General features: G+C 40.7%; 1 protein-coding gene across 2 annotated transcripts in view; it reads left to right on the forward strand.

The window, feature by feature from the left end:
• The window catches only part of FRMPD4 (FERM and PDZ domain containing 4), a 631692-nt gene that overhangs the window by 106741 nt on the left and 498737 nt on the right, over positions 1-26214 (forward strand). The window lies entirely within an intron of this gene.

Raw genomic sequence — 26214 nt, forward strand, 5'->3', positions numbered from 1 at the left:
TTCTAATTAATGGGCAGCGTCAGAGGATGGTCGCACTCACTTCTCTGCTGCCATTGCGTCCGAGTCCGGGATTTCAGCTCAGTGCGCATGATCCCAAACTTTCGGTCATGCACATTACATGAGTTTGAAGCCAGGATTCATACACTTGGCTTCATAGTGTGCATGATCGCTGGGTGCGCGAGTCCTGGCTTCAAACCCATGTAGTGCGCATGACCAAACGTCCGAGATCATGCACACTGAGCCAAAATCCAGGACTCGGATGCGATGGCAGCAGAGAGGTGAGTGCTACCATCTACTGATGCTGCGCATTTATTAGCATGTTAGTACGCCCACAGGGGCGTGCCTTCTTGCTAAGGGGCCAATTAGCCAGGGGAAATAACGCCATAGCGACTAGTCCCTGGCCTCATTATCATACGATAAAAGATCTTTAGAAATACTCTTTCTAAAGATCTCTTTATCTATGCTTGTGTATACAGGGACAGTTAGGTAGGGATTAGCAATATGCACCCAGAACTGCTCATAGTTCTGGATGCATATTGCACCTGACAGGTTCCCTTTAAAGGGGTTTTCCAGGTTTTTCACCAAACTCTGCAATCACTCTATGAGACTGGAACCTGTGAATCCTCACATTGCACACAATACAAGTGAATTGAGCAAGGCCATGCTCGTCTAGTTGGGATGTGGCCGGGAGTATGCATATAGCATATTTGCAGTCACATAACCACCTAGTCTCACCACCGGCATCTGAGAATCCTCACAGCGCACGCTGCACGCATTGTGATAGTTCACAATTCTGCAGTCACAGAGAATGATTGTAGACTTTGGTGATAAAACCTGAATAGCCCCTTTAAAAATGCAGCATTTGTGATGGTAAAAATAAAGGATAATTCTGATATCTTGGGATTTTTAGTATATCATTCATTGTGTGGCATAAATAACATTTTATCTTTAATATAGGTTGTTATTTTAATATGTTTTTGCTTTCATTATATTTGCATATCTATGTAAAACATAGTCTGTGCTGCTTTCTATATGGTTATACTAGTGGTATACAAATACATATTAATCAGACGCAGACCAAAACAGCACATTTATTACCTCTGTCATGTGAATTCATAGTAATCTAAGGCAACAGATGCAGTGCTTAAATAACACTGCTAAATTGTGCTCACATAGCAGCAACATAAGCTGCACAATGGTAGATGGTGGCATAAAATGTTGCCATAAAACTTTATATGGTACCCAAAAAGTACATTTTAACATGGTGTCTAGTTTCCCTCTGGTGGCCCAGTTTTTATAGGTGCCAGAGTATGGTTGATATTCCCTTTCTACCATTCTGTTCGCTAATCTTCAGAAACATTCTTCAATTAAATGCTTATATAGTTATTAACGCTTACATATTTTTTAGACTGGCACACTTCAATTAAATCATGTGCTTCAATTCACCTGGTATCATTCGGCCGGTCATCTTTTCATTCAAGAATTAATTGTGGGAACAAAGGAAACATATACTTATGTACACACACAGATATGTACCGTATATTTTTTTATACATATATATATATATATATATATATATATATATATATATATATAAAGAGACCACTGCAAAATTTTCAGTTCAGATTTTTCTCTTTATAGGTATATTTTTGAGTAAACTGTAAATTGTTCTTTTATTCTATAAATTACTGACAACGTCTCCGAATTTCCAAGCAATAAATTTTGTATTTATTTTCTGAAAATGAGAAATGGTCAAAATACCAAAAAAATGCAGTACTTTCAGACCTCAATTAATGCAAAGAAAGAATGTTCATAATCATTTAGAAAGAACAATAATAATGCTTTGACTCAGGAAGAGTTCAGAAATCAATATTTTGTGGAATAACCATGATTTTTAATCAGAGCTTTCATGCGTCTTGGCATGCTTTCCACTAGTCTTTCACACTGCTTTTGGGTGGCCTTATGCATTCCTGGTGCATCTTCCTCTTGATTACGTTCCATTACAGAGGTTTTCAATGAGGTTCAGGTCTGGAGATTGGGCTGGCCATGACAGGGTTTTGATGTGGTGGTCCTTCATCCACACATTTATTGACCTAGCTGTGTGGCATGGTGCATTTTCCTGCTGGAAAAACTAGTCTTCAGAGTTTCAGAATATTGCCTGAGGAGAAGGAAGCAACTGTTTTTTCCAGGATAACCTTGAATGCGGCTTGATTCATACATCATTCGCAAAGTTTAATCTGCCCAATTCCAGCCTTGCTGAAGCATCCCCAGATCATCACCAATCCTCCACCAAATTTCACAGTAGGTCAAGACACTGTGGCTTGTAGGCCTTTCCAAACTCCGTCTAACCAAAGCTGAAAATTGGACTCATCAGAGAAAATTACCTTACTCCAGTCCTCTATAGTCCAAACCTTATGGTCTGTGGGAAACTTCAGCCTGGCTCTCCTTTGCTTCTCATTGATGAAAGGCTTTTTTCTAGCTTTACATGACTTGAGCTCTGCTTCTAGGAGCCTGTTACAAACTTTTCTTGTCGTACACTTCACCCCAGCTGCCATTTCTCACTTTCGACCTTTGCTGGTCTCTGTACTCTGGTTGGAATTCAAGTGATACTTGAATATGGAATATATATATATTTTTTACTTTTTATTTTTTTCCACTCCTTAACCCCTTCACAACCTTGGCTGTACCGGTACATACGTCCAAGGTCGAGGCCCTCCCTTTAATGCATGTTTCCCTGTAGATGTTAGCTGAACTAATCAGCCAACATGTGCAGCTCAGATCAACGATCCACCCCATCCTGTTAACTAGTTATATCATGCTGTCAATCTCTGACAGCGGGATTTAACGTACGTCATTCCCTGCCACCATTGGGTGCCGATAGGTTGTCATGACAGTGTGATGTCAGCTGATGACCATACCTGGTGTCTGTCTCATGGCAGGCACTTAATTAAGCCCCTCCCACTAAAGGGTAAGCTGGATCCCACCTGTGGTTCAGTGGGTTCACTCCTGCTTACTGCCTTAACAATACCACCGGCGTTGAGTGTTACAAAAGCCTTCTGCTGTTATATTATTACATATACTTCTGTGGTGACATCCTTTACAGATATAGGATAAAACCATACTATCCTATTATTACATACTCCTGAGAAACGTCTAGTATAAGAAGTGAAACGTGTTGAGTGTTTTCTCAAAATTAAACTTATTATGGGGCTTATGGACTATTTTGAAAGCGCAAGGATCAATTCTTCATGATATTTAATACTTCTTACTTTTCTTTGCCCATGATTATTTTTTAAGCCTCATCAATTGCTGCGGACTGCATGACTATACACAGCTACTAGTAGGAACTCTCTATGAATATACTGTAATGCAAATGGAATATAAAAGACTCTTTTCTGTCAACTGATAGGACAGGGTTTAACAGGGTCTACTAGAGACTGCCAACATCGAGCACGGGCACCATTTGTGTTCACTATTACAGTACCAACCTCGACAGTAAGAATAGGGCACTGTTAGAAAATATATTCCATAAGATATATTAATTGTTATATTGATCCTTATGGATATTCTACTCGGGTATCTCAATATCCATTTTATTCATTTTGAGTTTAAAAATTTTTTAAAAATGGTAGATTGATACAGAAATATTTTTTAAAGTATATTTATATTTCTTTGACATTTTGATCTTTATTCACCAATGCAGCTTTGGAGACTTTACTCTCATTTTCTGGAACTGAATCTAGTGTACAGAAATGACAGGATTTACTTAAGTGGAATTGAACTCTACACAAATTTAGCAAAAATTCATATTTGACAAAATTTTTAAAATTTGCTTCCGTGCAGATTCAGACACTGTTTTGAACCATAATGGGCCATTAAAAGGTTAAAAATAAAATCTTTTAACTATTTTAAAAATAAAAAACTACTTATACTAACTTTACGTGCACCTCACTGGACCTACCACCATAGAAGTGAGTATAAGTATTTCTTATGTTTATTATGCTTTGGGGTCCAGAAAAACTCCAGAACATAATACTGGACATTCAGTTCATTGAGCATAACTTTGGCGCAAATCAAATTTCGTGAAAAATCTGCATGAATTGGCAAATTTAAATTTTGCCAGATGTGCTTAGTTCTACTGGTAATAATATTTTGACAATGACTTAATAATTGTCAATGTATGATTCAATAACTTTTAGTGCCTGTTGCTTTAGAAAGCTTTAGAGTTTATGTTTGGAGCTAAAAATGATAACCTACTAAAAACATATTTACACATTTTTCTAGAGTTATTAAACTTTAAAATAAAATTGGCTTTATATCTAACATCAAATCTAATCATCAAAAGTGAGAGAGCGCTAATGCCAAGAAATAATATTCAATATTCCCTACTCTTAACTTTGTCTGGTACCATGGAGTCAGTGGGACCCCATTCAGATTGGTACAACTAGTGATTTTTTATGGTACCAGACAAGGATTAATAGCAATTCACAATATAAGGGTGAATTCAATGATCCTTGATTCCAACAATCTTTTTGTCATAGTTTCAAGGATTTAGTTTGGCTTTTCACATTTATCATGTATTTTTGCTGGAATGAAGTCAGTCACTTTTTTGTGTAACCTGTGAACATTATTTGGAAAAGTTAAACACTTTCCCATGGTAGTGACTTTTAATCAAGCTCTCTAATTTCTTAATCCCATTGTAAAATTAAAGCATTTATGGTATCTAATTGTGTATCTGACCTATTTGTCTTTTCTACAACTTTTGATAAATTTCCATAACTGAATAAAACTGTACAAAGTCCTTTGTGAGCTCATTCCATATATTATAAATTTATAAAATTGCCCATCCATTTAAAGCCACACTATCATGTTTACTGACTAGATTTACCAGTAGAAAAAAGAAAATAAGTAGCTTGAGAAGAAACATCTCCATTTGCTGAGGGCTGTTCGGGACCAGTTATGGTCATCGCCTACTTGCCTTGACAACTGGATAATACTGTCTGATGATTCACCTTCCAATGCTGATCCCTAACGTCACCCGAAGGTTGAGTTTACTAAATTGTGTAGTTACAGACTAAAGATGATTATTTTTACCTGTTTTTAGTTTCCTCTTAAATCTACTATGTAACTATGACGTAAGTGAAGATAAAATAAATTTTGCAAAAGCATTGTCATAAGAAAGAAAAGAAAAAAATGACGATCACAAAGATTGATTTTTTTTTCACCGTAAATTGTTGACTTGTATATTTGCTTAGAGAAATTAACATTTTCACGAATATGTGGCATTTACTATAATTAAAAGGAAAATACCGATTTTGAGAAGGAATATCAAAACTAAATTTATGCTAATAGTAGGGATAAATGTATTGTATAGAACACATTTCCGATAGAGTTGCCAGAGAAAAATGAACATTATTGCTCCAAGTAATTAATGCTCTTGGCATGTCATTGCCTGTAATTGCCAGTAATTGGGTGCAGGTGGAGAATTTGAAAAAAAAAAAATTGGCTATAATCTGTAAGTCACGGGAAGTAAGGGATTTTTTTTACATCTAAATTTTGTTTGGAATAATTTTTCAATTCTTTAAAAAGTTACAAAATACAAAAATAAACAAATATGTCCATTGTTCTCACAAATTAAAAAGATTCATCACATAGCTAACATACAATTTTTTATATTCTTTTCATTCCTTTTTGGTTTTAAGATCTGACATACAATTTTATATGTGACATTCTTAAGTGACTAATTACATAGAGACCAATACAATTAATTGTAATGCATTGTTGCAGTTGTTTACAGAGCAGGAACTGTTCTCAGTGCGTCCTGAAGATTGGAAACTCCTACTGGGAGATCCTAAACAGGATATTTAACTTTTTTGGACTACGTAGACTTTAAACATCTGAATGGTCTGTGTTCTAAAATTTCACTGTAATGTAGAGTAGCAGCATATGATGGTTCAGTTCCCCATAGAGTAGTCAGTAACAGTCTGTTACCATATCTGCCTTCTTGATTATTGTATGCATAATGCTGAAGAAGCACTGTGTATAGAGCATAAAGGAAGCACTAGTGGTGTGACCCAGCACTCATGTGATTGCTGGATGTTGGGTATTGAACAGGAGCTGTTTGGTCATAGGAGACTCAGTCAGTTCTGCTATGCTGCATCTCCACTTTAACTAGGGTAATATAATAGCTCTGGTTAGAGGAGGAATCAGGTTAAAAAAAGGGATTTAAAAGTTGAAATGCACCCATCCCAGCCATTTTATGACAAAAAAGGCTATGAAAATTACATGCAAATTAAACCCCATGTAACATGAATGCTAGATGACCTGCAAGGGTACTTGACCACACCACCAGGCACAGGCATCATCATCTTGATTGACAAGAGACCGGTGGGCCTCAGTGCTGCCCACTGATGAAAGTCATTTCACGATGAGCAGAAATGATGGCAGGAAATGTCAAGGAGAGCGCTATAAATCAGCCAATGTTGTCAACAGACAGGTGAGCCTAGTCAATACAGAAATGCCCTACACTTTGTGAATGGTACAATGACAAGCCCCAACTATTTGAATACCATAATTAAACCAGTCAGTGTACCTCTGCATGAACAACAGAGGCCTAATTTCATTTTCATTGACAACAATGCTCCAGCTCATCAAGGTCGCATTATTAAGGAATGACTGCTGGAGACTGCGATACCTCAAATAGAGTGACGTGTACTTAATCGAGACATGAATCCTATAGAAAACCTATGGGATCAGCTGAGTCGCTGTGTAGAGGCTTATAACTCTATTTCCCGAAACCTTAATGAGCTGAAGGCCGCCCTTCAAGAAAAGTGGGATCCATACCTCAGCAGACAATAACTCGATTTGTGAACAGCATGAGACATCATTGTTAAACTATAATTAATGTTCAAGGCTAAATAACAAGTTTTTAAGACATTGACATTTTTGGGGGATATACCCACCATTGGTGTTGGCATTTGTTATGAGGAAATCACCATTAAACGCTTCTACTTAAATGCCCTACTTTCATAATAAAATATTACTACAGGGTGAACTTTTTACATTTTCCATAAATTTCACATGAAAGCCAAATATCCCTAACTTTTTGTGCCTTGTATATGTATGAGTACAAAAACTCTGATTCTCTACGCAATTCACTGTCCTGTCAAGACTTCCATTCGCCAAAACACAGTGTTTCTATTATGCAGGCAATATTCATGTAAAGAGAAACCAAGGAAAAAATTGTGAAAAATATACCCTACTGTAACTAAATAAAAGCATAGTGCATATAAACATAGGGTACTTAGTAAACACTGTTTTTGATCAAAAAAAGCATAAAGCTATCCCACCAACGCCAAGGTGAGCTGGACATTTCATTCTGAGAATCCCCCTGACTGTGTGTGTCCTGTTGGGACCCGGTCGCTCTCAGCCCTTAGCCACATTGAGGCCTATTTTAGACCCATGGTAAGGTTTTAATATTAGAGAGTGTAGGTACTATCCCAACTGGGTACACCTTGGCGTTGGTGGGATAGCTTTATGCTTTTTTTGATCAAAAACAGTGTTTACTAAGTACCCTATGTTTATATGCACTATGCTTTTATTTAGTTACAGTAGGGTATGTTTTTCACAATTTTTTTCCTTAGTTTCTCTTTGTCTCATGGCCAGTGTGAACATGGTCTCACAAGTTCCATGTATACCATCTCATATTCCGGCTCACTTTTTTGTTTTTATGTAGTTTTTTTTTTTTGTATTCAGTACAAACAGGGAGTGGCCCCCTTCTCAGCGAGCTGGACATTTCATTTTGTGAATCCCCCTGACTGTGTGTGTCCTGTTGGGACACGGTCACTCTCAGCCCTTAGCCACATTGAGGCCTATTTTCGACCCATGGTAAGGTTTTAATATTAGAGAGTGTAGGTACTGTCCCAACTGGGTACACCTTGGCGTTGGTGGGATAGCTTTATGCTTTTTTTGATCAAAAACAGTGTTTACTAAGTACCCTATGTTTATATGCACTATGCTTTTATTTAGTTACAGTAGGGTATGTTTTTCACAATTTTTTCATTGGTTTCTCTTTGTCTCATGGCCAGTGTGAACATGGTCTCACAAGTTCCATGTATACCATCTCATACTCCGGCTCACTTTTTTGTTTTTTGTTTTTTTGTTTTTATGTAATATTCATGTAAAGCCTAAGTGTTTTATGTTTTTGTGCTTGATGAGAAAAAGTAATTCAGGCTGACCTTGGACATTTACATGGATATAAACTGTAATCTGTGCATTTCTGGAGGCGACCTCAGTATGGAACTGTGGGATTTTTTCTATCTGAAAAGAAAGTTTGTCAACTACCTGTCATACATCTCCTATAAGGCCTTCAGCTTATGGATTGAATTCACGTTTTATTCTGCTGCGTTGCTAAGAACCATTAAAAGGTAGTTATCTTATATCAGAGCAATGTTTCACTTCAGTGGCACCAATGTCAGCTATCAGAGACTAAGCGCTGTCTTTAGCTGAGTTTTCTTACCAGCATAGGCACTATTAATTAATGTGTCTTTCTGAGACTTACCATTTTTTTTAACACTGTACAGCTCTGACTAAGTCAGTGTAGTTATTTCTCTCTTACAGCTTCTCTCTTACAGCTATTTCACATTCTGCTCCTTTCTTTCTTTCCTGACATTTCCCATTCCTTTAAGTCTGCTAGCATAGTCCCTTATCCTTAAAGCATGTCTGTCTCCGTATTCCATAATACTATCTGTATACCTTATTAAATAGATCTATTAAGCTTGGTAATGCTGGTGCGCTTATTTTGGAAATCCATTTGAAAATATTAGATGCTGAAAAATGTTTAAAAAGTATTAAAAAGAATAATTTTTTTCGGTATAAAAATCATGGTTATAAGCTGCAGATTGCTAAACACAAATAGGGAATATAACACAATACCATATGGGGACAGAAAAATTGTATGTTCCTATCGGTTTCTATTGGCCTATGTAACCAGGACAGTAAATAAGTGTCAACCAACTTGTATATAGTCGATCAGTGCTCATTAACAGGCCATAAAAGATCCATTTGACTTGGTAACCCTGGGGAACTTACTTTAAAAATCTATCTGAAAATAATAGAAACTAAAAATGTTTAAAAACCATTAAAAAGAATTGTTCATGCCAGTAAAAAATCAAGGCTATAAGCAGTAGATTGCCAAACACAAAGAGGATATGTACAGCAGACAACATGATACTGTATGGGAACAGAACAATTATACATTCCTATCAATTTTTATTGCCCTATGTCTGCTTACATTTGTTAACTGGGTAAATCCCACTGCCTGTCTCTAACAGCACGATTTAATCCACACTGGTAGGGATTGCACCATTCCCTGCCCCATCGGCATCCCCGTGATGTAATCATGAGATGCCAATGGATTGTCATGACAGCCGGGGGTCAGCTGATGACCCCTATCTCTGTCATGAAGAACTTTGTGTGATTGCTGGCTGAGCTGTGGCATTCACTGGAGATCATCATTTGTGCTGTACAGAGGCATGCCGATGCACGGCTCTGTACAACACAAGTGATTGGACATGGCATCTTCAAGTCACCAAAGGAGATGAGCAAAATAAAGATAAAAAGTTTAAAACAAGTAAAAAAAAACCCTCAAAAGTTCAAATTACCCCCTTTTGTCCCATTGAAGAGAAAAACAATAAAAAAAAAAACACGTTTGGTATTGCTGCTTTCAGAAATCTCCAATCTATCAAAATATAAAATGAATTAATCCAACCAGTAAACTGGGTAAGGGAATAAAATACAAGCGCCAAAATTACGTTTTTTTTGGTGGCCACAACATTGCAGTAAAATGCAATAAGAGGCCATCAAAACATTGAATATATACGAAAATGATATAAGGTCAGATCAGGACAGAAAAAATAAGCCCTAACTCAGCCCCAGATCACGAAAAATGAAAATGGTTACGGGTCTCAGAAAATGGAGACAAAAGCACAATTTTTCTTTACAAATTTCTGAATTTTTTTCACTACTTAAATAAAACAAAAAATATACATGTTTGGTATTTACAAACTCATACTTGCTTCGGGAATCATATTCTCCCGGGTCAATTTTACCATACATTCAACGTGGTAAATAACACCTCCCCCCTCCCGAACAAAAAAAAATTGAGGAATTGCACTTTTTTTTTACAATTTCACAGAATGTGGACTTTTTTTCCCATTTTCCAGTACACTACATGGTAAAATGAATTATGTGATTCAAAAGTACAACTTGTCCCACAAACAAACAATTCCTGATACGGTAATATTGACGGTAAAATAAAAAAGTTATGGCTCTTGGAAGAAGGGGAGGAAAAAAAATCAATAATGGAAAATGCTCAGGGACTAATAGTCCAAAAACATCCAATTTAAATGGGTCTTTAGAAACATGGACTTGCCACACTCTAGGTATATCTTCTATTCATAAGAATTGACCTAAATATATTTCGACTAATGTATGCATTAAGTCAGTGTTCCACAACTCTACTCCTCATGAGCCACTAACAGATCATATTTCAGGATTTTGTTAGTATTGCACAGGTGATGGACCTTGGCAATACTAAGGTAGTCCTGAAAACTTGATCTGTTGATGAAAATCCACAAAAGAGGTAATAGTTGTAATAGTCTGGCACTAATACCTAACACATACCTAGCTCCACTTACAAATCTCCAAGAAAAAGAAGACAAAGTCTATTTAATTCCGAACTCAAGCAGGGAGGTTATCCACCTGGCAATCAACACAGCAATCCAAATCCAATGAGGAAAAAAAGAAAACTGTTGGCACCCAGACTTAGTAAAAATCTTCTTTTATTTCATCCAATGGTAAAAAACTTACAGGAGGGGAATGCAGGATACATCTGAGGCGTAGGGTACATTTTGGATTGTGGGTAACCGTTTCCCGCACCTCGTCACTTCATCTGGTCCTGACAAAGTGCCGAGGTGCGCAAAATGGTTACCGTCCTCCCAGACATACCCTGCATCTCAGACGTATCCGTCATCCCCCTCCTGTATGTTTTTACCATTGAATGAAATAAAAGAAGATTTTTACTAAGGGTGAGTGCCACTAATGATCTGTTGTTGGCTCTTGAGGATTGGAAGTGGGGAACACTGCCTTAAGGAATTTGAAAGAATCTGGGTACATTTTCAAATAATTATTTAATTCCCCCCAGCCTTCTACTTTAAATGCAGTAATAAGCAACTAAACAGCAGCACAGAACATATATGCGCAGAATTAATAATGGGGGAGTAGGACGGTTGGGAGGTGAAGCTTCTGCCAATATTTGCCGAGCGGGTCATGGTATCAGAGATGGGGATTGTATTCACTGACATGCAGACGTTTAGGGAAGAATTATCCCCTATAATGTTAGATGACTCTAGTAGCTAATTTTCACTAATTATGAGTAAGGAACAGTAATGAGTTTCAACATAATTAGTAATTATAATATAACATTTTACACAGTTTTTCCCTTTATTATTTTTTTTTCTCTGAAATACCTATTGACATGCATGTGTGAGAATGCTTATACCAATTACAACAAGGCAGTAGAAAAATCATTTATATTTGCATCATGCACCAGCATTAAATAATTAAGTCACTTTATGCTAGCCACTGCTTAACATTTTATAAAGCAGCTGTGTTTTACCAAATAATGTTTTTAGCTTGTTTCAATTCATAAATTAGTAAATATAAAGCTTGAACAGTAAGGAAAGTTAGGAAATGTATACGGGCTCTCTGGTGTAATTAATTAAAACACATTTATAATCATGGCACAGTGATAATTCATGGGAGTGTATCTATTTGGAGATAAATCAATTACAATTTTATTAAATCATCTTCAATTATGTTTGGAAACTGTCCAGTTTCCTAAGAAATTATTGAAGGGAGATCACACGGTACAGGATAATGGATTGAATGAGAAGATGATGGTTTACTGGTTTCATGTTTATTAGCATGGCGTACATCACAACATGTTCACTTTTCAGCTCAGTGATACTTTTAGGAAGAAAAATGTTTACTTTTTCAATGTAGTTGTTTTTATTTACCGTATTTCCTTTTTAATGAAATGTGTGTAATTTTGACTTTCTACACAACTCCTACACTACGGTATTTAGATTTTGCAAAGGCTTGTAATTAGAGATGAGCAAACCTGAACTGTAAAGTTTGGGGCTCATACTGAACACGGACGTTTCAAAAAGCTCAGTGTCCGAGTTTGGAGTTCGGGTGCTTTACATATGCTAACTAGAGATAAGCAAACCCGACGTTCGGTATTCAGTGTTCATACCAAACACAGATTTTACACAAAAAGCAGAGTTTGGATTCAGAGTTTGGTACATTACATACAAACACCACTCGCATGAGCATTGCTGTGCTTGGGTACACTCGATCCTTAGCCCAGTAGGAGCCACTTGTAGTGTTTGAATGGCTCGCACTAGGTGTAATAACAGTGTGATCAGATGTAATGTGCACCAAACAAAAAAAAAATGGAAAAACCTCTCCCATCCATCCCCGCACGTTTTCTGTTTATGGCTGACTGCATGTTGGCGGAGACCCAAACTTCCAAGTTTGTGACTTCCATTATGGTTCAGGTCAAGTTCGTGTCACAAATCAATCTAAATTTAAAGTTCGGTTGACCCCGTCGAAGCTAACTTCCACAAATACGCTCATCTCTAATGCTAACCACTTGATCGAATATTACTGTACTTGGGTATGCTCTGTGCTTGGCCCAATGCGAGCCTCTTACAGTCTCTAAATGGCTCTCAAAGGGGGTAAAAATATTTTCAATATACTGTGTCCCAAAAGAAAGAACCCTCCCTATCGCCCCCGGAAGTGCTGTGTTTATGGCTGCCTGTATATGGGAGGAGAGCCAAACTGCACAATCAATGTCTTCCAATGGGGTTCAGGTTCTGGGATCAAGTTCAGATCAAGTTCGGGTCCCGAACTGAAGTTTATCCAAAGTCCGGCTGTACCCGGCGAACCCGAATTTCCACGGGTACGCTCATCTCTACTTATAATCAGTTCTGCCACATCCTATTGTTTTATAATGAGTTTATCAGATTTATTTATTTATTTATTTTTGCTACTATAGATCACTATGTAGCGCCCAATTTGAATATAAATGTCTCCACTATAAAACTGTAAGCATAACACCATTACACCATTATCCAAAGTCCGGCTGTACCTGCCGAACCTTAACCTCCAAGGGTACGCTCATCTCTACTTGTAATCATTTCTGCCACATCCTATTGTTTTATAGATCGCCTATCAGATTTGTTTTCTTTATTTACTTTTTTCTTTTTTTACATCACTCTGTAGTGCCCAGTTTGAATACATATGCCTACACTATATATGAGCTTCCACTATATGTATATATATATATATATATATATATATATATATATATATATATATAATGTTTCCACTACTTTTTTCTTTTTCTAGATCACTCTGTAGTGCCCAGTTTGAATATACATGTTTCTCCTGTAAAATTGTGAGCATTACACCATTAATTGTCTAGTTCAAGAAGGGAGAGGGGATCGCGTGTTAGATTCCTAGTGTATAATGTAATGACAAAAGGTCCAAAATTGAAAAGTAACAAAGCATTGTGAAAGAAACGGAACAAGATACCTTTGCACCAGTTTGTATAGAACTTTCTATGGCCTGGAAAAACATAGTGTCAGAGTTATTCAAACCACTGTTGAATGTGATGAGCTGCTATAACTAATACAGCACATCAGTATTTGTTAGGCAGAATGATGTACGTTACTTCTTTTATTGGCAAACTGTTCACAACTGGTGTCAAAATGAATCATTGGGAGCAGAACAGAAAGTATCATCTGTAATTGACCTATAACAGGAAAGCATTATTTAATATCTCATCTGTCTTCATAAAATAAAATACAGCATTGGTGTAACCCTTTTAAACACAAAAAGTATTCATACAAAAATATGCATGTAAGGGGCTTATTCAGCCATTTGTACTGGCACATTATACTACCTTTATGCATTTTATAGTCTGTATAAAAGTAAGAAAAAAAATAACGAGTTCGAAACTGTGAATTCAAACATGTAAGCAAAGTCAGAATGACGAGAATGGAAGGCCCAAAGGACCAGTGGAAGAGAAAAATGAAGATAAAATAGGAAAACAAATACTTATATCGCAGACTGATGCTGTTCCTCCAGTATCGGAGCTGTGGCTCTCCCAGTGATCACATGACATTATATCGTATGACCGCTGCAGCCAATCAATAGAGTTCAATATTACACCGGATAGGATGTCCTCCATAGTACCGATATTGGAGGTAGAGTAGAAGATAAGCAAATGTCTTTATTTTATATGGGGCACTTTACAGAGAGTTGTCCAATAGTGGACATCGTTTATAACGTTGTTGCTAAGCAAATTAAAGGGGGCTGATGATTCTGGATTTAAATTCTGTCTATTTTTGCATGATGCATTGAGAGAACCAAGCATGTATTTTGTAATGAATATTGTAAAACAAAAAAATGAAAAAAGATAAAAAAATGAAAAATAATTTTATAAAACTATAGTGTGCTTACACATACAATGTCCAGTGTCCACAGCTGTGTGTCCAAATATGTGCTGTTTGTCTTACTCTTACTATATATTACATCTTACTTTAGGACTTACAGCATATTTTCCCTTCTGAACTTATCCACCACTCCTTATTTTTACTTTGTGATCTTATCCACTATTCCTTTTGTCCTTGAATTTTCCCCTTCTGACATCCACCATTCCTTATTTTTCCCTTCGGATCTTATTCCCCACTCCTTATTTTTTCTTTCTGATCTTATCCAACATTCCTTATTTTTCCCTTCGGATATTATTCATCACTCCTTATTTTTCCTTTCTGACCTTATCCACCATTCTTTTTTTCCCTTATGATCTAATCCTCCATTCCTTCTTTTTCCCTTCTGTTGTTATCCACTATTCCTTTTTTCCTTTCTGATATTATTTATCATTCCTTATTTTTCCTTTCTGATCTTATCCACCATTCTTTTTTTTTCCCCTTCTGGTCTAATCCTCCATTCCTTTGGCCATCATATTATCCATTTTGACTTTCTCCACTATTGGGCCTTACATTCTTGTCATTCAGACCGTATTCACCGTTTACAGTTTTGTATCCATTGTCTTTAAAACGTAATTTTTATTTACAATTATATAAACTATAAAATACATATAAACTGGTGTAATGTGCATATATATTATATATACCTGGATAAGCCCCATTACATATATATATTTTGTATGAATACTTTTTTACTTTATAAAAGGGTTACACAGATGCTGTATTTTAAATTCTGAGGCCATATGAGAAATTAAATAATATGTTCATTTTATACGTCAATGAAAAATGATACATTCTGTTCAGCTCCTGATGATTCATTTTGACACCAATTGTGAACAATCAGTTTGCCAAATAAAACAAGTAACGTATGCTCTTATGTCTGGAAAATACTGATTTATGATATTGGTACAGTAGCACATTGCAATCAACATTTGTGCTTATAACTAGAGATGAGCAAATCTCAGGATCGAGGCTCAGGGTTTGGGCTCGGAAAATGATGTAAAGAGTCCCGTGGTGAGTATCACGTGTCTGATTACCTGCATTGTCTCAGCTGCTTGAAGTGTTTGTTCAGTGCAAATTAGGCTTTCATTCAGCATACTGTTATGTTTTGTTTACGGAGAATTAATAAAGAAAAAACACCACCTACACTGGAAATGTTTTGCTTTAGGCCCATAGCAAAACATTTCCGGAGCAAGGTGGGCAGTGCTTTTTTTTTTTTTTTAATTCTGCGTGAACAAAACATCCCAGTATGCTAAATGAAAGCCTAATTTGAGACGAACAAACACTTCCAGCAGTGCGGACAATGCAGGTAATCACTAGCACAGTGCGATACTCACCACAGGGATTTTTAAGTCATTTTCCGAGCCTGAACCCCGAGCCTCAAGCCTTAAGTTTGCTCATCTCTACTTATAACTTTGAAACCATCTTCTCCAACCTGTAGAAAGTTAAATACAACCTGGAACATAGGGTTTTTATTTCACAATGCTTTACTACTGTTAGAACCTTATCTCATTGCATAGTTCTTCAGACACTTAAGACAGGGGGCACCTGGTACACTGTTGAACACATCCCTCCCCTCTTACACACACACACACACACGCACATACATACTCTACACACATCTGATTGCAGTAATATCACACATCTCACACACATACACACACACACACACACACACACACACCTCACACACATACACACACACACACACACACACACAGAAACACATGGAATCACAGTAACATCACACACAAACACATCTGATAATACCATACTGTTTCCAGCCACTCTGGAACATGAGGACCTGTGGTGAAACGCATTGAATACCTGTGGCAGAACACATCAATGTGTTCCACTGCAGATCCTCGATACATTCCACTGCAGGTCCTCGATGCAATTCACTGCAGGTCCTTGGTACCACAGCATCCCAGATCCCTGGAGCAGTGAGATATCACCACTGTGTGCATGTATCAGTATCTGCAAGCTGTAGCTGTTTGGAGTTTGGTGAGTATGATTGCAGGGTCTGTCTTCTCTCTTTTGGGTCCGTCTTCTCTCTTTTCGGGCTGTATTCTCTCTTTTGGAAGTATTTTTTTTTAATAAAGTGTCCTGCAATATTCTTCAACTTTTTTGGCTACATGGACACTTCTTTATTGAACAGCAACTAGGGCTTATTTTCAGGGTAGGACTTATATCTAATGGTTACTCAAAAAAGGGCGAAATTTCCTGCTAGGGCTTATTTTCGCAGAAGCACAGTAGCACATGATACCCTCTCACATCTTGGACTAGATATTTAATTGTGTAATGTTTGCACATGACAATTTTAAAGTGCACTTGTCTATATTCATACTGAACACTACATTATAGTGTAATCCGCAGAAAAAAATGAGAAAAGGAAATTTAATAGAACCATTATAAGACAAAAGGATCTGTCAGATCTGATTACAACTTATTGCAAAATGTATACCGTTGTGGTCTGGTGAAAAATGCCAACAATTACTCCTAAACAATTGAATGAAGACAAAACAAAATAAAAATAACAATCTAAAAAGTAAACATTTTTTCTCCCGAACGTATCACTGAGCTATGAGTGATTGTACTGTGATGATATGCCATGCTAATAAGTAGAGATGAGCGAACCGGTCCCGGTTCGGCTCGAGGCGGTTCGCCGAACGGGGGGTCTGGCTCGAGTTCGGCTCGTCGAACGTTCGACGAACCGAACTCGAGCCCATAGGAAACAATGGCAGGCAATCACAAACACAGTAAAACACCTAGAAAACACCCTCAAAGGTGTCCAAAAGGTGACAAACAACTCACAACACAACACAAACACATGGGAAAGTGACAAGGACATGTACTCATGCGAAAACAAAACAGCTGGACAAGGAAAAAGAGGAGGACACACAGATATAGGCATGGCACGCCCTTCTAAAGTCATGTAAAACACCGCAAGGTGACTCCAAGCGGAGTCTCCCTTTTTTCCAAAAATTGGGCCCCACACACCCACCCCTTCAGTGGCAGCAGTTGTGCCCCAGTTGTACACTTCACAGCTAGATTTGCATCAAGCACATTCAAAAATACGCCATTCTTATCCGTCCCCAGGATGACACCGGGGTAGGTAGCAAAGTCTTTCCTGATCCCAGCTCTGTTCATCTTGGCTTCTTTTAAAAACACAGCAAGCAAGGGTTACTCCAAGCGGAGTCTCCCTTTTTTCCAAAAATTGGGCCACACAGACACCCACCCCATCAGTGGCAGCACTTCGGCCCTAGTTGCAAACAGGATGTTTTGATTTGCATCAAGCACATTCAAAAATACGCTATTCTTAGCCGTCCCCAGGATGACACTGGGGTAGGTAGCAAAGTCTTTGCTGACCCATGACTTGTTCATCTTGGCTTCTTTTAAAAACAATGTAAGCAAGGGTTACTCCAAGCGGAGTCTCCCCTTTTTTCCAAAAATTGGGCCCCACACACACCCACCCATTCAGTGGCAGCACTTGGGCCCTAGTTGCAAACAGGATGTTTTGATTTGCATCAAGCACATTCAAAAATACGCTATTCTTATCCGTCCCCAGGATGACACCGGGGTAGGTAGCAAAGTCTTTCCTGATCCCAGCTCTGTTCATCTTGGCTTCTTTTAAAAACACAGCAAGCAAGGGTTACTCCAAGCGGAGTCTCCCTTTTTTCCAAAAATTGGGCCACACAGACACCCACCCCATCAGTGGCAGCACTTGGGCCCTAGTTGCAAACAGGATGTTTTGATTTGCATCAAGCACATTCAAAAATACGCTATTCTTAGCCGTCCCCAGGATGACACTGGGGTAGGTAGCAAAGTCTTTGCTGACCCATGACTTGTTCATCTTGGCTTCTTTTAAAAACAATGTAAGCAAGGGTTACTCCAAGCGGAGTCTCCCCTTTTTTCCAAAAATTGGGCCCCACACACACCCACCCATTCAGTGGCAGCACTTGGGCCCTAGTTGCAAACAGGATGTTTTGATTTGCATCAAGCACATTCAAAAATACGCTATTCTTAGCCGTCCCCAGGATGACACCGGGGTAGGTAGCAAAGTCTTTCCTGATCCCAGCTCTGTTCATCTTGGCTTCTTTTAAAAACACAGCAAGCAAGGGTTACTCCAAGCGGAGTCTCCCTTTTTTCCAAAAATTGGGCCACACAGACACCCACCACATCAGTGGCAGCACTTGGGCCCTAGTTGCAAACAGGATGTTTTGATTTGCATCAAGCACATTCAAAAATACGCTATTCTTAGCCGTCCCCAGGATGACACCGGGGTAGGTAGCAAAGTCTTTCCTGATCCCAGCTCTGTTCATCTTGGCTTCTTTTAAAAACACAGCAAGCAAGGGTTACTCCAAGCGGAGTCTCCCTTTTTTCCAAAAATTGGGCCACACAGACACCCACCACATCAGTGGCAGCACTTGGGCCCTAGTTGCAAACAGGATGTTTTGATTTGCATCAAGCACATTCAAAAATACGCTATTCTTAGCCGTCCCCAGGATGACACCGGGGTAGGTAGCAAAGTCTTTCCTGATCCCAGCTCTGTTCATCTTGGCTTCTTTTAAAAACACAGCAAGCAAGGGTTACTCCAAGCGGAGTCTCCCTTTTTTCCAAAAATTGGGCCACACAGACACCCACCACATCAGTGGCAGCACTTGGGCCCTAGTTGCAAACAGGATGTTTTGATTTGCATCAAGCACATTCAAAAATACGCTATTCTTAGCCGTCCCCAGGATGACACCGGGGTAGGTAGCAAAGTCTTTGCTGACCCATGACTTGTTCATCTTGGCTTCTTTTAAAAACAATGTAAGCAAGGGTTACTCCAAGCGGAGTCTCCCCTTTTTTCCAAAAATTGGGCCCCACACACACCCACCCATTCAGTGGCAGCACTTGGGCCCTAGTTGCAAACAGGATGTTTTGATTTGCATCAAGCACATTCAAAAATACGCTATTCTTATCCGTCCCCAGGATGACACCGGGGTAGGTAGCAAAGTCTTTCCTGATCCCAGCTCTGTTCATCTTGGCTTCTTTTAAAAACACAGCAAGCAAGGGTTACTCCAAGCGGAGTCTCCCTTTTTTCCAAAAATTGGGCCACACAGACACCCACCCCATCAGTGGCAGCACTTGGGCCCTAGTTGCAAACAGGATGTTTTGATTTGCATCAAGCACATTCAAAAATACGCTATTCTTAGCCGTCCCCAGGATGACACTGGGGTAGGTAGCAAAGTCTTTGCTGACCCATGACTTGTTCATCTTGGCTTCTTTTAAAAACAATGTAAGCAAGGGTTACTCCAAGCGGAGTCTCCCCTTTTTTCCAAAAATTGGGCCCCACACACACCCACCCATTCAGTGGCAGCACTTGGGCCCTAGTTGCAAACAGGATGTTTTGATTTGCATCAAGCACATTCAAAAATACGCTATTCTTATCCGTCCCCAGGATGACACCGGGGTAGGTAGCAAAGTCTTTCCTGATCCCAGCTCTGTTCATCTTGGCTTCTTTTAAAAACACAGCAAGCAAGGGTTACTCCAAGCGGAGTCTCCCTTTTTTCCAAAAATTGGGCCACACAGACACCCACCCCATCAGTGGCAGCACTTGGGCCCTAGTTGCAAACAGGATGTTTTGATTTGCATCAAGCACATTCAAAAATACGCTATTCTTAGCCGTCCCCAGGATGACACCGGGGTAGGTAGCAAAGTCTTTCCTGATCCCAGCTCTGTTCATCTTGGCTTCTTTTAAAAACACAGCAAGCAAGGGTTACTCCAAGCGGAGTCTCCCTTTTTTCCAAAAATTGGGCCACACAGACACCCACCACATCAGTGGCAGCACTTGGGCCCTAGTTGCAAACAGGATGTTTTGATTTGCATCAAGCACATTCAAAATCCACAAGCATTTACTCTCCCCAGGATGACACAGGGGTAGTAAATTCCTTCTGGATCCATGACTTGTTCATTTTGATGAACGTCAGTCTGTCCACATTGTCACTGGACAGACGCGTGCGCTTATCTGTCAGCACACACCCAGCAGCACTGAATACACGTTCAGAGACAACGCTGGCAGCTGGACACGACAAAATCTCCAAGGCGTAACTGGAGAGCTCTGGCCATTTTTCTATGTTTGAAGCCCAAAAGGAGCAAGGCTCCAGTTGCACAGTCATGGCATCGATGTTCATTTGGAGATACTCCTGTATCATCCTCTCCAGCCGTTGAGTATGTGTCAGACTTGTTGTCTCTGGTGGCCTTGCAAAAGAGGGTCTAAAAAAATTATGAAAAGATTCCATAAAATTGCTGTTACCGGCACCAGAAAAGGTCCTACTGGTACGGGTAGACTGTTGAAGATGACGAGACCGTCCCATGTTTGTCAAGTTACAACTGGGAGATTCACTCCCTGCACCTGCACGGTTGTTTGGTGGAAAAGCCGAGCTAAGATCTAGTAACAGCTTCTGCTGATACTCCTGCATACGTGCGTCCCTTTCTATGGCTGGAATTATGTCACAAAATTTGGACTTGTACCGGGGATCTAATAGTGTGGCAATCCAGTAGTCATCATCACTTCTAATTTTGACAATACGACTGTCATGTTGGAGGTAGTGCAACAAAAAGGCACTCATGTGTCTTGCGCAGCCATGCGGACCAAGTCCATGCTGTGTTTGTGGCATAGAGGTGCTACCCGTTCTTTCTTCCTCTGACATCTGACCCCAACCTCTTTCAACTGAAATTTGACCAAGGTCTCCCTCATCCGCTGAGTCTTCCATGTCCATGGACAGTTCGTCCTCCATTTCTTCATGTTCTCCTGCACCTTGCTCAACATTTCGCCTGCTACTATGCGCCCTTGTCGATCCCTGTCCCCCATGGTCCCATGCCTGCTGCGTTGGTGATGATGAACGTCTGGACCTTCGTGATGTTGTTGTCCCTTGCGCATATGAATCCTCCTGTAGTTCCTCCCCTTCATGTTGTCCCACCCCCTGACTCCGAATAGTGTTTAGCGTGTGCTCCAGCATGTAAATGACTGGAATCGTCATGCTGATAATGGCATTGTCAGAGCTAAACATATTCGTCGCCATGTCGAAACTGTGCAGAAGGGTGCATAGGTCCTTGATCTGAGACCACTCCATCAGGGTGATCTGCCCCACCTCTGCATCTCGTTGGCCCAGGCTATACGTCATGACGTATTGCACCAGGGCTCTGCGGTGCTGCCACAGTCGCTGTAACATGTGGAGAGTTGAATTCCAGCGTGTCGCCACATCGCATTTCAGGCGATGAACCGGCAGGCCGAAAGACTTCTGGAGCGATGCAAGTCGCTCTGCTGCGGCGCTTGAACGGCGGAAGTGAGCTGACAGTTTTCGTGCCCTGTTCAGAAGGCCATCTAGGCCGGGATAGTGTGTTAAAAATTGCTGCACGACAAGGTTCAACACGTGAGCCATACAAGGTACGTGTGTCACCTTGCCCAGGCGAAGTGCCGCACCCAGGTTTGCAGCATTGTCGCACACGGCCTTACCAGGCTGCAGTTTGAGTGGAGACAACCATTTATTAAACTCGGACCGCAAAGCTGACCACAACTCCTCAGCTGTGTGACTCTTATTACCAAGACATGTCAAGCTAAAGACCGCCTGATGCCGTTGCGCTCTGCTGCCAGCATAGTAATGAGGGGTGCGTGATTCCTTCTGCGCAGTGAGAACGCTGGTGGCCTGACCAGGCAGGCTTGGGGCGGAGGTGGAGGACCCAGATGAGGTGGAGGATGCAGAAGCAGTGGCGGAACTTGGACAGACAGAGGATTGACACACAAGTCGTGGGGACGGCAAGACTTGTGCAGCAGACCCTTCACCATCTATCACCATAGTTACCCAGTGCCCAGTCAGCGACATGTAACGTCCCTGTCCATGCTTACTGGTCCAAGTATCGGTGGTGAAATGCACCCGTTCACACACAGAGTTTCTCAAGGAAGCGGTGATGTTGTGTGCGACATGCTGGTGTAGCGCGGGCACACCTTTCTTAGAGAAGTAGTGGCGACTAGGCATCTGGTACTGGGGCACAGCGACAGACATAAGGTCTCTAAAATCCTGTGTGTCCACTAGGCGGAAAGGCAGCATTTCGGTAGCCAACAGCTTACAGAGGGATAGAGTCAACCTCTTAGCTTTGTCATGGGTCGGAGGAAGTGGCCTTTTATTTGACCACATCTGAGGGACAGAGATCTGGCTGCTGTGTGTAGACGGTGTTGAGTAGGGTGTCCCTGGAAAAATGCAGGTTTGTGAGGAAAGTGCAGGCGGAGACATGATGTTGCCTTCATCCAACGTTGGTGCTATCGATGTCTGAGAGAGCTGTACACACTCACTTGTTTCCCCTTCCAAACCAACTGACGACCTTACAAGCAAACTGCCTGTTGCGGTTACAGTGGTGGAAGTTTTGCGTGGAAAAACAGGTGTGGCAGCTGTCCCCACAGTCCTAGAAGATGAAGAGCGCGCGGATGCAGTGGAAGGGGCGGGCGGTGGATGGTTCGCTCCACTAGGCCGCATTGCAGCACGGTGAGCTTCCCACCGGGACTTATGATATTTAGTCATGTGACGATTCATGGAAGAAGTTGTCAAACTGCTGAGGTTTTGACCTCTACTAACAGAATCATGACAAATGTTACATATCACATGAGTTGGGCGATCTTTTTCGATGTGAAAAAAGGACCAGGCTAGGCAAGGCTTAGAGGCCATGCGACCTGTTGATCCACCACGAATAATGCTCATAGGCAGAGTGGTGGCTGAGGATGCAGTTGTAGACGTGCTACCAGTTCTCCGACTCTGTCCAGGAAGGCGCAAGGTAACTTCGTCGTCGGTTGCATCCTCCTCCACCGCCTCTGTTGACCTCCTCGAGTGCCTGACTGGGGGTTGACAGTAGGTGGGATCTAGAACGTCATCATCAATTGTTGTGTTTGCACTCCCCTCCCCCTCAGACCGAGCCTCTTCTTGCCCTGAACGAATATTTAAGTTGTCATCCCAATCGGGTATCTGCGTCTCATCTTCATCAGTATGTTCCTCATTGTCTATAACCACAGGTGTTACAGTTTGTGACAAAGGGTCAACATTATGCTCAGAAACTTGGTCCTCACGGCCTGAATCTGAGTCACAAAGGTTCTGGGCATCACTGCAGACCATTTCCTGTTCTGTACTCACTGTAGCTTGGGAGCAGACCTCTGATTCCCAGGCTATAGTGTGACTGAACAGCTCTGCAGACTCAGCCATCTCAGTTCCACCATACTGTGCAGGGCTGATGGAGACTTCAGAGCTGGGAGAAAGCAAGTTTGATTGGGATGACAACTCAGAGGACTGGTGTTTTTTGGATGCGGTACTTGAAGTGGCAGAGAGGGCACTTGTTGGACCACTTGAGATCCATTCAAGCATTTTCCTTTTTTGCCCATCATCTACCTTTGTTCCTGTTGTTCGTGTCCGTAACAAAGGGAGCACATCGGATTGTCCACGGTAAGTAGTAGACATCTTACTTTTGCTGGTAGATGGTCTATCTTCAGCAGATGATAATGGAGCTTTGCCACCTTCCCCACGGACAAAACCTTTTTTGCCTTTTACACCACGCCTCTTCCCCTTTCCACCAGCATCTGTCATTTTGCCACTCATGTTGATTGCGACAAGATTGTGGACTGAAAATGTGGTAGTAAAAATTGAGAGGTGGTGAAGATTGCAGTGGTGGTCTAGCTTTATTAACAGCAGAATAATAAAGAATAAATATCCCTGACAATGCAACTTAGTTATAATTAGTTGGAGTGTGCAACGCAGGCAGACGTGCTGCAAATGTCTTTGCACTAGTGGGACTATAGCAAAGTCCAATAGCCACGTATAGGATGCCACTAGGTACACTGAGTGTTTGCTAGTATAATGGCTTGTTTAGAATGAGTTGTAGTGTGCAATGCAGGCAGACGCGCTCTGCAAATGTCTTTGCACTAGTGGGACTATAGCAAAGTCCAATAGCCACGTATAGGATGCCACTAGGTACACTGAGTGTTTGCTAGTATAATGGCTTGGTTAGAATGAGTTGTAGTGTGCAACGCAGGCAGACGCGCTCTGCAAATGTCTTTGCACTAGTGGGACTATAGCAAAGTCCAATAGCCACGTATAGGATGCCACTAGGTACACTGAGTGTTTGCTAGTATAATGGCTTGGTTAGAATGAGTTGTAGTGTGCAACGCAGGCAGACGCGCTCTGCAAATGTCTTTGCACTAGTGGGACTATAGCAAAGTCCAATAGCCACGTATAGGATGCCACTAGGTACACTGAGTGTTTGCTAGTATAATGGCTTGGTTAGAATGAGTTGTAGTGTGCAACGCAGGCAGACGCGCTCTGCAAATGTCTTTGCACTAGTGGGACTATAGCAAAGTCCAATAGCCACGTATAGGATGCCACTAGGTACACTGAGTGTTTGCTAGTATAATGGCTTGGTTAGAATGAGTTGTAGTGTGCAACGCAGGCAGACGCGCTCTGCAAATGTCTTTGCACTAGTGGGACTATAGCAAAGTCCAATAGCCACGTATAGGATGCCACTAGGTACACTGAGTGTTTGCTAGTATAATGGCTTGGTTAGAATGAGTTGTAGTGTGCAACGCAGGCAGACGCGCTCTGCAAATGTCTTTGCACTAGTGGGACTATAGCAAAGTCCAATAGCCACGTATAGGATGCCACTAGGTACACTGAGTGTTTGCTAGTATAATGGCTTGGTTAGAATGAGTTGTAGTGTGCAACGCAGGCAGACGCGCTCTGCAAATGTCTTTGCACTAGTGGGACTATAGCAAAGTCCAATAGCCACGTATAGGATGCCACTAGGTACACTGAGTGTTTGCTAGTATAATGGCTTGGTTAGAATGAGTTGTAGTGTGCAATGCAGGCAGATGTGCTCTGCTAATGTCTTTGCACTAGTGGGACTATAGCAAAGTCCAATAGCCACGTATAGGATGCCACTAGGTACACTGAGTGTTTGCTAGTATAATGGCTTGTTTAGAATGAGTTGTAGTGTGCAATGCAGGCAGACGCGCTCTGCAAATGTCTTTGCACTAGTGGGACTATAGCAAAGTCCAATAGCCACGTATAGGATGCCACTAGGTACACTGAGTGTTTGCTAGTATAATGGCTTGGTTAGAATGAGTTGTAGTGTGCAACGCAGGCAGACGCGCTCTGCAAATGTCTTTGCACTAGTGGGACTATAGCAAAGTCCAATAGCCACGTATAGGATGCCACTAGGTACACTGAGTGTTTGCTAGTATAATGGCTTGGTTAGAATGAGTTGTAGTGTGCAACGCAGGCAGACGCGCTCTGCAAATGTCTTTGCACTAGTGGGACTATAGCAAAGTCCAATAGCCACGTATAGGATGCCACTAGGTACACTGAGTGTTTGCTAGTATAATGGCTTGGTTAGAATGAGTTGTAGTGTGCAACGCAGGCAGACGCGCTCTGCAAATGTCTTTGCACTAGTGGGACTATAGCAAAGTCCAATAGCCACGTATAGGATGCCACTAGGTACACTGAGTGTTTGCTAGTATAATGGCTTGGTTAGAATGAGTTGTAGTGTGCAACGCAGGCAGACGCGCTCTGCAAATGTC

This window comes from Anomaloglossus baeobatrachus, chromosome 2 (assembly GCF_048569485.1).
Source record: "Anomaloglossus baeobatrachus isolate aAnoBae1 chromosome 2, aAnoBae1.hap1, whole genome shotgun sequence".
Lineage (NCBI taxonomy): Eukaryota > Metazoa > Chordata > Amphibia > Anura > Aromobatidae > Anomaloglossus > Anomaloglossus baeobatrachus.